General features: G+C 36.6%; 1 long non-coding RNA gene across 7 annotated transcripts in view; it reads left to right on the top strand.

Moving 5' to 3' along the window:
- The window catches only part of LOC115941089 (uncharacterized), a 187,397-nt gene that overhangs the window by 142,242 nt on the left and 27,600 nt on the right, over positions 1-17,555 (top strand). For 3 of the 7 annotated variants that reach the window (XR_004075819.2, XR_014143241.1, XR_014143237.1), the window contains one exon: positions 5,740-5,814. The exons of 2 other annotated variants lie outside the window; for them this stretch is intronic. This is a non-coding gene — a long non-coding RNA (uncharacterized LOC115941089). Of the gene's footprint in view, positions 1-5,739; positions 5,819-17,555 lie in introns of all 7 variants that reach the window. 2 more of the 7 variants (XR_014143238.1, XR_014143239.1) reach the window with 1 other exon arrangement.

Genomic DNA, 17,555 nt, shown 5'->3' with positions numbered 1-17,555 from the left:
TGGAGAGAACCAGGGGAATGACTTTCCTGAAATAGCTCCCTTTCCTTCCCCAAATCACTCCCCAGAGATCACCATTTACTGATCCCATAGCCAGAGGGGACCAGGTGAAAAGCAGGGTAGAAATGAGTGGGGAGTAAATTTGGAGAGACTAATAGAAGATATTCTTCATTACTTCCTTTTCCTTATGCAGTCAATAAATACTCACCCGTGTTTTGTGCCTGTAATTACACTAGACCTGGATATACTGCAGTAAATGAAGCTCATTCATGGTCTAATCCAAGGGTTATTCTGATAGATAATGTAGTGTTATAGAATGAAAAAGTTAGATCAAAGAGTGCAAGTACCAAAGGGTACAAAAGATATGTAGATTAAACAAACAGTTAAGAAGCACAAATGAAGCATTGTTCTCTTTTGTTTTTATTTTCACAACAGATGGTTGAATGAACAACTCCAACAAACTCAGAATACTGATTTAATAATGGAATATTATCAGTATAGCTCATTTAGAATATGTAATTAGATTTCATCCTTGATTATATGTGCAAATACCTCCTAAGAAAATAACAGCTTAATTTTGGTTCAGTAGCCATTTTAAAACTTTGAACCTCATGCTTTCTAAATTTTTGTGTAGTGTGATAGTCAAGGAAAGCAGTCTGCATTTATAAGTTGAAAATTTTTTAGTCTTAAATTGTTTCTAGGAAAATAAATAATATTGCCATTGGAGTAAAGGAAAGTTGCTATGGAAAACCTATTACACTGAGGTATAACCCAAGAGAAATAAAAAATCATCCATTTTTGGCATATAGTAAAATTAATGTAAAAAATTGATATCCCAAATACTACCATTCAAACTGCCATATCAATAACAATAACAATAGTAATAATAATACCCTATAAAAATATAAAGAGTCTGGTCAGAGAAAAGAATCTTTTGCTGCTGTTACAGTAGGCTCCAAATTCTTAAAAGATTTAAATCTAAACTCATTTCAGTTTGCCATTTGTTTCCAAGATGATTCTGTAGACTAGAGATCAATTATTAATATAATGGATATTTACCTCCTTGTTGTAAGGACTTTATTGTGTCCCTAAGGTCTTTCTGTAATGAGATCAAACAAGAGACCTTCATTTATTGTTTGTGGTCAACTAAAATTCCCATAATTTTTTCCATTAATTTATTTGAAGCTAAATCTCTCTCGGGTATATTTTTTAAAAATTCTTAAATGCAGGTACATTGCATATCAGTATAACCGTATTACATTGATTTTGTTTTGTCTTGAGCCGGTTATTCTCATTTATAATATACTTTATTCACATTAATTCCACCATCTGGCATTGTAACTGTTCTTCCTCTTTGTGTTTGGATCACAATTTTGATGACGATAGACTCAGTTCAGAAACATGTGGTGTTATCAATAGAGGCATTCCTACGGGCTGACAGATTAATTCAGCTGCATCAGTTCTGAATTTATCTAACTGCATGGTTTTGAACCTTCTTTATTTTTTAAATTCTTTTCAATGCATATTCTTAAATATGACTATATGAAAGAAATTGGGTCAGGGGATGGGAATAGAAAATGAAAAAGCCATGATCTCTACCTCACAGGCTAGCTCTACCTCACAGAAATCATGAGGCCTAGAAGGTTCAATAGGAAGAGTACATGGATGGTTTAGAGGTCCAAGGTATATGGCTAACTTTTCTTGGTGAATACTTTGCGTCAGGAATTGCTAAAAATGCTATAAATGTTAGCTCATTTAATCTTCACAGTATTACGAAACACTTTGAGATGAGTTTCAAGGTCACATATTTAGACTCTGCTTTTGAGTCTGTATTTGAGCACTGGTAGTCTCTCACCAGAGCCTATGTTCTTTGGGACCAAATTTGAATACCCATAAATACAAAATTAAGAGTGATTGACTTATTCTTGCTAGCAATAAGGAAGTATCAAAAGGTGATTTATGAAGAAAAATAACAATGCAGTTATTTTTTAAGAAAAATTATTCTAGAGTTAGTTTGAAGACTGGAATGGATAGGTCCATGGAAGGAGACTGGAAAAATGGAATATTTGACTTCTGTATTGACAAGAGAAGGGTCTGAGCTAAAGCAAAGCTTAGTCACTCTCATCACTTCCACCTCCATACCCTTCACCCTGCTTATGAACTGGGTCACAGGAAATCCTAAAAAAGCATTCTCTCTATTCACCTCTTACCCCAGGGAATCTCCTCTATTTGCTATCCACTAAAGCCTCTTTCCTGCACTGTTTCTGCAGATCTGCCATTTTTGATTCCATGCTTACTTATGAAAAATTGCACTGTTTCTTGATGTCTTCAACTTTACTTTCCTAAAATCCAAATTTGATTTTCTAAAATCATAGCTCATTCTTTCCCACTTTTGCAACAGCTTTATTTCCTGGAAATCCTAATCTGAGTTTGAGTGTGGCCAGGACACTTGAAACGGAGTGGTAGGAGTGTTTCAACAATAAAGTTGATCCTTTTATTCAAAGATCTCACTGGGCCCCAGAGTAGGTTTTGAAGCATCTCTCTTTCCCTGCCCACCTCCAATAAGTCTTAAAGGCCGATGGGTTTTGCCGCTATAACACATGTTGAAGGATCTAGGTCAATACTACCTGGGCTTAACTGGGACTAGTGTAGTCCTCTATTATGCCTCTTATAAACATCTCCTATAAATTTCTCATGAGGTTTACTTCTGTGGCAAATTTGCAGCCTGTCATGGAGAGGGAGTAGTTAAAAATGTATTGACTGTTCTACTTGTACACATTTAGACATATGACACTGAAAGTATCAGCATGTATGTTGTGACTAAAGGCCTCATCCTGGCTAGCAGCCATCACACAGAGAGCACAACAGATTAATTCATTGTCATTTTTTAAATTATAAGCATTCTTAATATGAATTATTTGTTTAATTAACACCTTCTGCCTTAAAGAGAGGTATTAGCATATGGAAGCATCTGTTGAGTCTGGCCTCCTGATGTGAAATGCAAGATTTCTGAAACTTAAACATGTGCACAGATATATGAGCACACATTCAAAGGCTGTAATTCGCATTTCTCATGTAACCAAATGGTTTTGTGGATAAAAATGTAAAAAGAATCACAATTCATGGTAAGATAAGCCTTCACTCTGCATAAGTGTTGTCTTTAGCTCCAGTATATAACAACCAAGTATTCTGGTCACTATAATAATAATACAGTTTGTTAGAGAGTTGTATTAGCCCAAGGAATTAGCATTAATTTGAGAAAGCTTTATGAAAGAAGTGACTTTGTGAAAGTAGATAAGAAAATTTAATGGAGAAGTGGAAGGGTAATCTTCTGTACCTAAGTAGAGAGTCAGAATTTGATTTATTTGTTTCAGAATTTGTGATGCCCCTTCTAAGGTGCATGTAGGAAAAAAATCAGTTATGGTATAGAAACTATGTAAATACAAAGGAATATCTGAGGGAAGCGAGGGTGCAATCAACTTAGTGTCCATGATTAGGAGATTCAGTTTAGTTTGAAAGGTAAATTGAAGTCAATGTAAGAGCCAAAATGAATGAATTGATTGTGGTATATAAATCAATAGTGGAAGAAGTTGACTACAGTCCACCAGTTTTAGCTATAGTTCAATAATAGAGCGTTTAGGAGGGAAACCAAATATATGATGGCAGGAATAAAAAGAGAAATGCATAGACACAAGAAATATCTGAGGGAAAAGAGGTTGAAATAAATGAGTATTGTTTCAATCCTTTGAAACTGAACACTTTAATGGTATTAATAATGGAAGAGTTTTTAGGGAAGTAAAGAGGTTTTACAATTGAGAGTGAGGAAATAATTTCTGTATAGAAATATTAGGTTCTATATATTGGTGGGCAAGTAGAAAAATTTTAAAGGGTCAAAAATAAAGAAAATACTGTCATCTCCATTAGTAGAAATGTTCAGAAAATCTGGATATTAATGACTGGCCAGCAGATGGACTAGATGATGCAAATTTCATTTTCCTTCTGTGTGACTTTTCCAGTTTTATTGTTAACATTGTCTTCTTTCAAGTGTTCCTGGTATGTGTGTGTATATGTGCATGTGTGTGCACACATGCACATATATGCTATTCCTGTCGTCTGGCCGCTCTTTTTCTGTTTTCTGGTACTGAGCATCAGCATTGGAAAACAGGAAACAGCAGGTTGAGTGCTAAATAAAATGTGTAAAAATAGAAGTAACAGACTCAACGATACGGTGAGATCTATAAGACTAGAGAATTAAGAAAAAAGGCAGTTTTTTTCTTCCAATATTTGCCTAAAAAACAGATGTAATGGAGGAAGATATAATAATTTGCCTTATAAATAAGATAAAAAATAACCACCAATCTTAGAGAAAATTTTAGGGCCCAGTAACCACCCGATGACACCTTGCCTCCACTCAAAACTCTTCAATGGGATAATGAGAGCGAAGGCTGAAAGAAACAAGGAGGTTCAGACTTTGGGCATGGGAACATTCTCAGATGAATCATGACAATCTTAAAAGGCAAGTAGAAGTGGAGGTTGAAAATGGAAAAATGACTTAAAGATTTCAGATGCTTACAAAATCATGTATTTGAAATGTCTATAGGTGAAAATATTATTTAAAAGAAAGGGCAATCTTGTTACTCAGGTTTTAGCATAAATACAATTTATTTTATATGCAAGACTAAAGGAAAACATAGTGAGAATTTTTAAAAGTAAAAGGGATAAAGAGAAACTCAGTACCTGAAAATCTTGAAATTTCATAGTCTGTATAAATATATTGTGAATTCCAGAGAACCATTTTAACCCTAATTAGAACAGAATAGAAATATTAACTCTAGAGAATGGAGTTGTGCTTTTTCACTGAAAACCTCAAATAAGAGGTAATTATACAAGTTCATTATTTTTCTTTTGTTTTAGTGCTGTTTCCTTTATCTTAATTCCATATCAAACAATGTAATTCATTACAATTTAGAAAACTCATTTTCCTCTGTTTTCCACTCTGGACATTTTGTGATAATTATTCCTCCTTCAGAGAACCCTCTATCCTCTTATTCAGAGCCTCTTCAGCTTCTTACTGGATTTTTTTTTTACATTGACTTGCGTTTCCTTTAACACGTTTTTATTTTCACTTTGATATTTTTTATTTGATTAGTAATAACCCTACGAAATGATTTCCTAAATGAAAGTTGGACAGTCTCTGGGTGAGTCAGTTTCCAGATGACTTATGAGAACTATAGGTCCTGTTTTATGTTCACCATTATTTTTACATCTGCCCATTATTTCCCCAATATAGGCCCTTCCCTTCTTGGAAACTTTCCTGTGATCCATTTCTAGGTCTCATTTCAAACCTTTTCTCCCCCCTTACTTCTCTGCACTCCATTTGCTTTTAGAGAAATCTTTCTCCTTTCTAGTCTCCTTCAGAGGAACTCTCACGTTTCATTTCTTCTCAAACTCAATTGTCGTCTTGTTCTTTCATGATAGTCTTGAAGGTTCATCAAACCCAGATCTGAATCATTAGCAATTGAAAATGACTGACTTTCTTTGAGAGCTTCAAAATTAAACTTCAGGAAGAGAGGAAAGCATTCCCATTTTATTCCTTTAGTACGACTGTGAAAATAAAACAGCAAACTTTCAATATTAGAGCAATTCAAACATCCTAATCCTGCCATACAGTCAATAAAAAATATTTATTAAGTCATAAACTGATGTAATTGAAGGCTTATCTTTTGTCTCTTTCTATGACAGAGGGTGGAAAACCTTTCTTGCAGCTTGATGTGAGCCTGTGCCCAAATGGAGGAAACCCATCTGGTGGTGATGGTGGTAGGTAAGGGGTTCCTGGGATGTCTTTTTCTTTCTTGGTAAAATGATGGATTGAGACTGAACATGGATGTGATGTGTGATGCAGCATTCTCCCTGTGACCATGAGACAAGATGGAGAGCTATACATTGAGGATGGTGAAGCAAAACATGAAGTTCCTGGGTCATGGATGGCATCACAGAGCGGTTGGAAGGCCACTAACAACTGCCTACCTTTTTACGTTTATTTTAGTGTGATAGGAATTTCTTTGATCTCTTATTTGTCTAGTTTCCTGTTACTTGGAATCACAACTAATCCTAACACACTTCAAAGCTTCATTCTTGTGAGTACATGCCCTGGAATCAAAGCCAAATGTGTGCTTTATAGAGGAGCCCCCTTGTCTAATCTGTGTCCCTGATTCTCAGTTTCCCTTGGGGAGAAAAGCTTGCTTTCCTTCAGCTGTGTCTCTGGTTCAGACACAAATCAACAGGGTCAGTAAGAGGAGAAGGTATTGAACATTGGCAGGCTACTATCTTTTCCTCCACTCTCCACTTGAATAAAACCATTTTCTGCCTATTGCTAAAATCAATCATGCAAATTGGCTTCTTTTGTCTCAATTACTGGTTCAGGGGAAATGTTCAGACACATCTGAATCCCTGCTTGTCCAAGTTGGGATGTCCAGTCTTTTTTTTTTTTTTTGTAATATTTATCCAATTTATTTAATTAAATGTATGTGGAGTGCTGGTATGTTATTCAACAAATCTAAAGTAGTGACATAAACAAGTCTACCTCTTTTGCTAGCAGACATTGAACTAATCATAGATTTCTGTCTATATTTCTGATAACTCAGTTCTTTTCTCAGAATTTGTTTTTCTTCTAGTCATCAATCCTAGATCTTTAACTTACCATCATAGGACTTATAATTTCTTTTCTTTCCACCATTAACTGTTTTACACTCTTAGTATTCAGAATGTTGGCAGAAACATTTTTTTGACAGATTACCATAGCTCTCTTGTTTTATTTCCTTTTCCACTTTATCTATTTTGTATAGTCTCCCCAAGTTTTTCTTTTCATTCAAAGCATATTGACCACTTTGACAGGAACCTCATCTTGAAAATATTCCTTCCTAGTATTATAAGAGCACATAGAAACTGTGCCAGACACAATATATATTACAAATATTATAATTTTATTTCAAGTTATCTCAGACATTATGACTGAAATTATTAAAATTATTATCAATATACAAAGTGTGGCATCTCTCTCGATGATCAGATAGGGGTCCCCAAATGTGGGGTGAGGATCGCATGGAAGCCCGTGGAAAAGATTCATCCAAGGCAGAAGAAAAGAGACAGAAATTTATTGGATACTGCAAGGGAGTGGTGGGCAGAACAGCAAAGGAGAAACTGCAATGAGGCAGTGGGTGGGGGCTGTTTTTAAAGGGGGAAGATAAGAAGGTAGGGCCAGGTATGGCATTTTCCCTTTTTTGGTAACTGTGCCTGGTTGGAAGTAGCCCATTTGTTAGTTAGGGCCTGTGGATATTTTGAGGTGGGTGGCCTCATGGGCCTGTCTGTATTCAGCCAGGGGGCTGCTGTGGGTCTTGACCAAGTTTCCATTGCTCAAGCCTATTGTCTAAAAGCAAGGTTTCATATATTTTTAGAATATTTAAATGTCCAATTCATACATAACTCACTTTTATGTCTTTATTTATTTATTTAAAAAGATTTTATTTTTAAGTACTCTCTACAACCAACATGGGGCTCGAACTCACAGCCCCAATTCCAAGAATCATGTGTTCTACTGACTGAGCCAGCCAGGTGCCCCTCATTTTTTTTATGTCGTTAAAATTTTATCCCATGTTGGTTTAACAAGGTAAATTTATGTATCACTAGGACATAATTAAATTCCTGCCTTTATAGTTACTATATACTAAGGTAAAAACTTTGAACTTCATTTATAAAATATTAATTCAAACTATTTCAATTGGATATTTTTTTAAAACCTAGTGTTTTTTGTAGTCATAGAACACACTGTAACAAGTGTAACCACTGGAAGACTTGAGTTGCTGTGTGTGGTAGTGCAGGGAACATTGATTGGCTTTACAACCTGGCAAACCTGGACTTAGACATCTCCGCCACACTGATTTGGTTACCTTGTGTGCATCACTTTCCTTTTCTGAAGCTCAGTGGTCTTAATTATAGATGGTAATAATAATAGCTATTTAGTGCTGTGATGTTTTTGTCTCTTTTAAAATTAAACGTATAAACTAACAAGCCCTTTTTTCTGACAATACCCTTTTTCTCTAACAATTAAAGATTTAATTCCTTCATGGAATCTTTTTGAATTAACTAGATTTCTTCTTCAAATCAACCGTCCTCCAGTTCAGAAAAATTTAAAAATTTGGTCCTCGTGCTACTGTTCTGTATTTGAATTTATGACAAATTATATTTTCCTCTCTCTTTGTCACCTATGGCTTCAGTTGTTTGAGATACAGCAAACTCATTGACCGTTCTGTTGACTAACTGCCTAAGATAGAATGTGTGCTATTTCCTATCATTCTCATATGGTTTATTCATGCTTGATTTGTGGTTTTTACAGAGTTAAAAATAAATAACCATTATTTCTCTTCTTTAAAAACATTTTGAATTATTCTTACAGACATTTGGTGGAATCTCTAGAACTTACCATCCCCTTTTAGTTTAACCATATTTGTAAAAGTAGTTAAGTATGTGTTAGGTTTGCCTGGTGTCATATCACAAGTGGGCTTATATGTTAGGTATAGTGGGCCCTTTGGCAATAAGATCCACTGGGCAGGAAGGAAAACTGGGCCCAGGAAAGATGATGCAGCAACAGCTCTGTGGCCTGCCTCACAGTCCCTTGGCCAGCCCCGATTTTAGCTGTAACTATGGTAGATGGTTTTCTATAAGTTCAGATTCACCTAACACTGACCCATGTAAAGCTGGTCAGGTGTCTTTCCATTTTTGACTTGGAGAATTCCTTGGCACCACAAGAACCTAACTAATCTACTCTGCCATCTTTTAAGTGAACAATTCTGGATGGCAATATTTTTATGCTTCTTAGAAGGTTTCAGAAAGTCAAGCCAACCTGTCTCTTGGTAGTAATCTCAACACACATCCTTATCTAGGGTTTTCTTTCTTCCACGTCAAGTCTACCTCTTCCTTTTCTCCTGCTTCATAAGATCATCTATCAAATAAACCTGTACCCAACCCCTTATCTCTGACTCTACTTCCAGGGAAATCCTATGTAAAACAAGTGTGTTCTGTGAGAGGCTGCCCCTTGTGGTTATTCACACGGTCCCATGGACAATCGCCGAAAAGCACAATAAGCCTACACATGATTAAAGACAAACATGGTATAAAGAGGACATCTAATTTTGTAGTGAGGTTCAGGCAGGTAGAATAGAGGGTGACACTACAGTGGGACATAGTGGGATCCCAGCTGACAAGAGAAAACAAATTTTTTTGTAAGAGTAAGCTGTGGTGCAGCCAAACGAGCCAATGGGAGCCAGCACAGGTGTCCTGGCCCACACTGGAAGACTGAATTTGCTGGATAGAAAGCCTGGGTCAGAAACTCAAGAGCCTACGTTACACTGGTTCAACATGTCAAGGCAAAGTGAGAAATGTTGCAATTCAGAAGCTACAAATGAGTCCCAGCCTCATTCATAGAAAATGAGATATGGTGTTTGTGCAATAAGATGCCCAGGTTGCCTTTTGTTCTTGTTTTCCAAGTGAAAGGTATTTGTCAGTTCATCTTTCTATCTGAGGAAAGTAGGAGCTAGTGAATAAACATCAGTACTTTTCTACTTTTTATTTATGTTAATGTAGTGGAGGTACTTGGAGGTTAAAGAGAGAAAAGAAGGAGAGGGGATCTCTCCCCAGCTCCCTCTGCCCTTGGAACATCTATCTGAGTCATTGTCACGGAACCCCTTATGTTCTGGATTAATAAGTTTTTGTAGAACCCTTGTCTTATGTAGCTTTATATTTTCCGTAGGGTCTGCTTGGTAAAAAGTTTCAAAACTTAATTACTTTACAGTGAACAGTCTATTAATAAGGTAAAATGGATAATTCATAGAGGATGCTTATATTTCCCAGATTTCTGAAGCAGTCAGAGAAGAGCAAAGCAGGAAGGTGAACCTTTAAGGTCTAGATGCAACATCCAACCAGCAACTAGGTAAACACCATGGAGATGGCTTAACCTTTTTGTTGTTGTTCTAGAAAAAGAATTTGTCATGTGACACATATTGGGTTATTATGTTAAACTCCATGTGAAAATTTTGCCATAGTTGCTGACTGGGGTTTTGTGAGTCAATAAGATCTGTGTTCAAATTTCAGCTCATCACTTGATGACCATGTAACTTCGGGTAAGTCACCTCATCTCACTGTTTCCCTTCCTGCTAAATGAGTGGTGGGTTTGAAATAATCTCCAAAGCCCCTTCAATTTCCAGCAATTTTATTTTAATTCAAAACAGCCCAAATGTTCATAAAATATTCTGGAATTGACAGTACATGAGTAATCAGATTCTTAAGTGAACAAAATGAGTCATTTTTGGATATTTATACTAAACATTTAACGATCATTTTATTCCTCTCAAAATGCATATTTATTTTTAGTTTAAGCATTGAGGTGTAGATTTAAGTGTTGTTGGCATGAACATTCTGACCCTTTTTACAAAAGAATGATACTCTTGGGAGATTAAAAATTCTAAGATGCAAAAAAGCCTGAGGAATGTAAACTATATTTTAGTGTACCAACTGATTTTGCAATTGTCAAATGCATTTATATTCACACTCACAATAGATTTCATTAGAGATTCTTAGCATATTTTTACCACATGATTAAAACCTTTATAGTGTTTGAAGACATCTCTCCTAAAGGAACAAATGCAATAGAAACAGATGCAGAAATCAAATAAGATAATATATGTGAAAAAATTTTTAATTATAAAGTATATACATACAAAGGAGTATTATAATTAGGTATGATATAGTGACTGCAATTGTGTAAACTGTTTCTAGATGATTTTCAAAAGTCAAATGACCAATTTGATGTCGTATTCTTATTTTTATTCTTATTCCATATTCCAGTACTCTAAAGTTAGAATTCCATCACAGCTGCAGGTTTTACTAACATGTTGACCTGGGCTAAGGAATAGCAGAACTGACCAATTTTTGTGGTGTAAGCTTTTGTGGATTTTCTAGGGCACTTCTTGGTGAAGTGTTAGTCCTGTGTGTAGGATAATGAAATACCTGCACCAGCAAGAGTGTAATGGATAGAAGTAGAAATTGAACTTGTACTCTAAGGATAATGGGATGGGAATTTGGAAGAATTACACTGGGGGACAGAGGGGATAACCATGTCAAATTATAGTCATTTAGTTGGTTCAGACTAGCCAATGGCAGTGACCAAGTCCTCTGAAGGAAAGGTCCTCTTCAGCAATATCAGGACAGAGGGCACTTGAGTCAAGTGGGAACCTGTAATCCATAGATTTATTAGTTTGCCCATAAGGCCTGTAGACTGCCCATAGCAGCGTCCTATTCTCTCTAGGCGAATGTGTAAAGGACCTTGTAAGTTCTCCTCAGTCACTCCCAGATACCTCTTCTGTGAAGATCAAGTCTTGAGAATGCCAAGAAGAAAACTCATCATCTTGGTATCGAGTAGGTTTTAGAATCTTCTTTTGTGGTGAAGAAAAACATGAGGAAAGTATGACTAATTATTTCTCATGATGAGTACAAAAGTTAATTTCAAAGCTCAGCGAATCAATGAATCTATCAGTCTAATAAAGTTGAGTCCTAAAAATGTGCATAAATTATAGAGGAAAAATAAAAGGCATAAAGTATAAAATGAAATTAGAATAAAGAATATGTTTTGTGAGATAAACTATTTTATTTACAGAGTTGTTATTTGGATTTCTCTTCTGGTTAGTTGCATAGGAAAATGTGTTACTTTATCTCTCAAAGAATCAAACTATTTGTTCTCAACCTTTCTGGCCCATCATTCCAGACTTAGCTGAAGCTTTTTTAGAATGCAACAGCAGCTTTACACTGTCTGCATGGCTGAGGGGTTAGGATCTTGGGGTGTTGAAAGATAACATTACTTGGTAATCTGCATTGTTTTGTCTGCAATTCTGGTGGTATAGCTATGTGTCCCAGGGCAGCCTGTTCCCAATGCACAGAGAGTGGAATTAGATTCACTGAGGCAATAGAAAAATCAGCTTTAGAATATAGATTCCCCACAGTTACACTCAATGCTTGGGTTACTAAGCCATATTTCTTCTGAGGTGATTCAGAATCTGTCCTATTGTCCTGTACATATTTCAGACACCTGCCAACTAAGCCTATAAAAGTGGTTTATGTGGACATAACTTTCTATTCTCTGAACTTTCACTTTTTTTAAAATCAGATGATTTTTAATAAAAAAACTCCTGGTGAATATAAACTTAACAATCCCCTATAAATACAAATCTCATGACAAAGAAAGCAAAGATAGGCCATGTACATGATTTTCATTGGGACCATTGTCTGATTTCCTTTGGCGATTGAATATTTTTTGTGTGCCTTCATTGGTAGTCAGTGGTCATCTTTATGTTGACATAAGAGGCTTTTATTAGAGAAATTATTAATAGAATGTTTATCTTAAGTCTGGACTTAATATTCAGAATCTTTTTCAAATAAACAAATTCAAAATGGAAATGATTGTTATCTCTGTTTTCAGTAACACACAACTTGACAATTTCTAGAGGACTAAATGCTACTTAGAGGCACTCTGTTTTCCATTGGTCAATGCCATTAACTTTAGCAAATATCTGAAAGCAGAGATTTCAGTTCATTGCAGTTTTTTTCCAATTTTCCCACAAAGTTCTCCTTCTTTATTTCATTAAAACCAATTAGGCATATTGCACTGGCAGAGATTAATACTGCTAAATGTCAATGATGTGTCTGCTTTGAAAAACTATTGAGCTGAAGAGTAAATAGCAATACAATACAAATGCCCTGACATCTTCCTTGCAGGAAGCAAAGAGCCGTAGGTTGGCAGGAAGAGTAAAGAAGGGGATAATAATGGTTGATCACTAAATTGATTTCAGTAGTTCACATTCCCAGAAAATGAGCTGAATGTACACACAGAAAACAAAGCAAACCAAAAAGGAAAGATGGACAGTCATCTCTGGTGGGTACAGTCTTTGACATAAGTGGACACCTTTGGCAGTGTTCTCAAGATGTGCTGAAAATGAAATAGTGATCTTTCCTCTTCTTTACCACTCACAATGTCATTAATTAGCAGCATTCTTGAAAAGTCTTGTTGTCCTCCAGGCATGTGGACTATGTTGTTCATCTCTGAAATCTAGTTTCTATAAGAAATTTCTCAGTATGCAGCAAAACACTAGATACAACAGAAATGCTTTTCTTAGTTGAAAACCAAGGTGACTGGCTGGTTCAGTGACCAGCAAATGATGGCCAGGGAACCTAATCTGGCCCACTGCCTGGTTTTGTAAGGACCTTGTGCCAAAAATGATTTTTTGCTACATGTTTTAATGGCTGGGGAGAAAAATCAAAAGTAGAATAATATTCTGAAATATATGAAATTTAAATTTTTATATTGATAACTCATGTGTCTGTAAAGAGAGCTTTATTGAAATGCAGCCGAACCCATTTATTTCTGTAGTGTCCCCAGCTGCTTTTTGCACTATAGCCACGATGGCAGAGTTGAGTAAATGCCTCGCATACTCTGTGGACCCAAATAAGACCAGGTGTGATTTCTCAAATTCCAAACTTTCTTTGCTGGATCTATGATGGACTCCAGAGTTTGTCTTCTTGCCTATCTAGACAGGAGAAAAATAGTCAAACTCCTTGAAAGAGCATCACCACACTGTTCTTAATAGCGCAGGCTCTGAAGACTGATACCTGGGCTTACATAGTGGTTTTTTCCCCCTCCTTTAAAAAATAAATCTAAAAAAAATTATTTACTGGTTTGTATACATTGTTTCAGCCATTTCTTTTGTTTGCTTCCTCTAGATGGCTCCCTGCTCAGGCTCCACGGTGCAAATCTAAGCATTTCCAGTGGGGTGATAGCAGTTCTCAGCCTCATATACTCATACCAACTTAATCAGAGAAGGGGTCTTATATTCCCAGGTAAACTTAAGAGTGAGAATATTACCATCATTCTCTCTGAACCAAAAAAATACGATGGGGTGATTGATGTGCACCACTCATAGCCCTCTCCTGGAAATTGGCATTGAGGTAAACTCTCCAAAATATACACGGGGGAGACGAATACCTAAGGAAAGGTTGAGATGCTGTTGCAAGGCAGAGGTACAATAGCCACAGGGTAGCAAATAGTGGTTCACATCAAGATCAGAGAGCCTCTCAGATAATGAACACGTGCAGAGCACAGCCTACATCCACACCTCAACCCAGCTCTGTGGCCCCCACCCATCCCCAAGCATACAGTGTTTCTTATTAGGTGATAAAACTCTTTCCTGTGGGACACCTGGGTGGCTCAGTCGGTTAAGTGTCTGCCTTCAGCTCAGGTCATGATCCCAGGGTCCTCAGATCGAGTCCCACATCAAGCTCCTTGCTCAATGGGGAGACTGCTTCTCCCTCTGCCTGCCACTCCCCCTGCTTGTGCTCTCTCTCTCTCTGACAAATAAATAAAATCTTTTTAAAAAAGCCCTCTTTCCTGATAAAATATGACTAAAAAGAAAGCCAAATTGCCTGTACTAGGCAGGATGTGAAGAAAAAGAAAAAGGGATGAGCAAACTAAAGAAGTCACTGAGAATTCTGTTATGAATATCAAGGATCAATTCTATTATCTTCTATTATTCCTCTAGTTGGAAGCATATTCTTTCTTGAAATTCCCTTAAAATCAAAGGATATGTAGACAACTTTCTGGCTAAAAAAAAAAAAAAAACAAAAAAAAAACACAAACACACAAACAAAACAAAACAAAACAAAAAACCACACAGGACAAATAGCTCAAGCCCACTTTTCTCTAGAGAGCATTTGCCTTTCCAAAATTTTTGAACAGGGTTAAAACCCCAGTGGACCTTTGTCCAAATAGAATGTTTATACTAACTCTTTGATTTTGTGCTTGCTGATTTTATTTTATTTTTAGGTGGTATAACAAAATGTCTCTTAAATCTGTTTTGTTCCATCTAACTGCTATATCAGGTGATGTCCAAACTTTATACAACAGTTTCTCAATTTACACCCATGAATCCATCTCCCCAAGCTACCCTTCAGAATGCTGCAAAATTAGTTTTACAAAAATTTCAAATGTAGTCCAGAAATTAGATACAAAAATCCTTAGTTTGGTTACTAAAATCACTTCACTCTGTTCTTCCAGGTTCCTTTTTAAGGCCAAGTATCACACACTCTAAATTTCACCAACACTTAGTCACTATTTCCTCAACTTGCCGTGCACGTTTATGCCTCCACAAGTCTTATCATGTCATTTCCTTAGTTTGAAATGCTCCTCTTCTTCCCCCACTTCCATCTGTCTTTTTTGACTAGTCAACTGGTGATGTACTTGAGGCGTTTTTGCTTGAAATCTCTTGGTGAGAAGTCCTTTCTGCCTGGGGGTTCACTTTGTGCCTCTGGTACAGATGGCATGTGCTACACGTGGCCCGAAATGGTGTTGGGGTCAGCCTCCCCACTAGACTGCAAGCTAGATAACTGGAGAGCAGAATGGTTGGAAGTACAGACTTGGGAATCAGAGACTGACGTTCCACAATCTAACTTTGACGCTAACTAGTTATATGACCTAAGGTAAATCAACTTAAACTTTCAGTTTTCCTGTCTGTGCAAGAGCAGAGCACAATGGCTTCTGGGCTGGCTCATATAATTTGCAATCACCTTCTTTTATATTCCTCTTATCAGTTCACAGATCATAAATTTAGCACCATGCATACCAAACCCCTTAAAATTCTATAGGCCGATTTTTGGGGGAGGGGAGGGGAGAACACAATGAACAAAAGAAGAAAGAGTTAATCTTCTAACTGAATGTGATTAGCATGGCTGTAATATTGCCGACCTCCTTATCAGGAATTGGCATTGATGGACACTGTTTTGCCTGGCTTGGCTTCTTCTTAGGTGGGGAGTTGTGCAGGTTGTCAGGTAACTATATTATTTTTTTTTCTTTTTTTTTTTTAAATTATTTTGTTTGTTTGTTTGTTTTATTTATTCATGAGAGTCAGAGAGAGATAGAGAGAGGCAGCGGCAGAGGGAGAAGCAGGCTCCCCGCCTAGCAGGGAGCCCGATGCGGGACTCGATCCCAGGACTCTGGGATCATGACCTGAGCCGAAGGCAGACGCTTAACCATCTGAGCCACCCAGGCGTCCCAGGTAACTATATTATTTATCAAAATCCAGACACATCTGAGAGTGAAAGGGATGCTATTGATAATTACGCCGATAATAATAGGCTTAAGCAACATAGGACCAGAAGAACCGTCCTGTACATGCTGAGACATTAAGTTTGATTTCTCAGCATCTGAAAAATAATATATCCTGTAGCAGGCCACTCTCTGATTAGGAACCCAGCCTTTTTTGTGCTCCTTCCAACTTTTGTACCAAACCAGGGTCACCATCTTCAGAGCAAGGCAGCTTCTCACTGGTTCCCTTCACTCAAGGCTCTTACATCAGATTGGAGGAATTGGGAGAGGCATAACTCTTCACAGATTTATTTCCCCTAAAGACCAAATGAGAGAGTATGAAGTATGATTTCTGTTAATCTGATGTAGAAGTATGAGTTTACTAATACAAATTAAAACTTTTCATTGTCCCATATCTTACTGTGGAGAATAGATGTCTCCAGCTTGTGTCTCTTAACACTTCTTATCTAAACCCAAAATTGATCACTATCACAGTTATTTCCTTTTAATAGGGTGAAAACAACAAGAATCTATACGTAAATCCTTAATACACAGGCATATATGTATGTATATATTATTTTCCAATATCAAATTTAGAATACCTTAAGCAGGATTTAAATAGTCCTTAAAAACGGAGATAACAACCCCAATTTCACAAGGAGGAGATTGAGATTCTAAAATTCAATAGACATGTGTGATTAAAGATGAAACTATGTAAATATGTGGTTTAGTAATGATTCTTATCTTTTCCAACGAATATGCTGCTGATTACTTTCAGTACAATGGAGGAATAGAAAGTTTGAATGTTGGAGATTTCCAAGTATTGCTCCTGGACATTCTTTGTTCCAACAAGTAAACTCTCTCCTTAGGTAATACCTTCCAGTTTTGTGACTTAAACACCATCTATAAATGTTCATTTGTAGGCCCTACCTCAAATAACTAAATACTTTCTTGCCATCTCCACATGTATATATAATACACATTTTCTAACTTAATTATGTCCAAAATAAGCTCTTGTTTTCCCAGGGCCTCACAGCCCTTTCCTATCCTATGTTCAAATCCCAGTAAAGGTCTCTACTCTCCAACCATAGCTTATGCCAAATCCTAGGAATTAATCTTAGTTTGACCTCTTTCTTTCATTCTTAAAAATTGTAAGTCATTCAGAGAAAGACAAATACCATATGGGTTCACTTTGTGTGGAATTTAAGAAACAAAACAAATGACGGGCATTGGGGTGGGAGCGGGGGAGGGGTGGCAAACCAGAAAACAGACTCTTTTTTTTTTTTAATTTTTTTTTTGTAGTTTTTAATTTTATTATATTATGTTAGTCACCATACAATACATCATTAGTTTTTGATGTAGTGATCCACAATCCATT

Source organism: Leptonychotes weddellii, chromosome 2 (assembly GCF_054177405.1).
Source record: "Leptonychotes weddellii isolate Sample4059 chromosome 2, ASM5417740v2, whole genome shotgun sequence".
NCBI classification, from domain to species: Eukaryota; Metazoa; Chordata; class Mammalia; order Carnivora; family Phocidae; genus Leptonychotes; species Leptonychotes weddellii.
The sequence above is the reverse complement of the archived record's forward strand: the minus strand, read 5'-3'. Positions and strand labels throughout refer to the sequence as shown.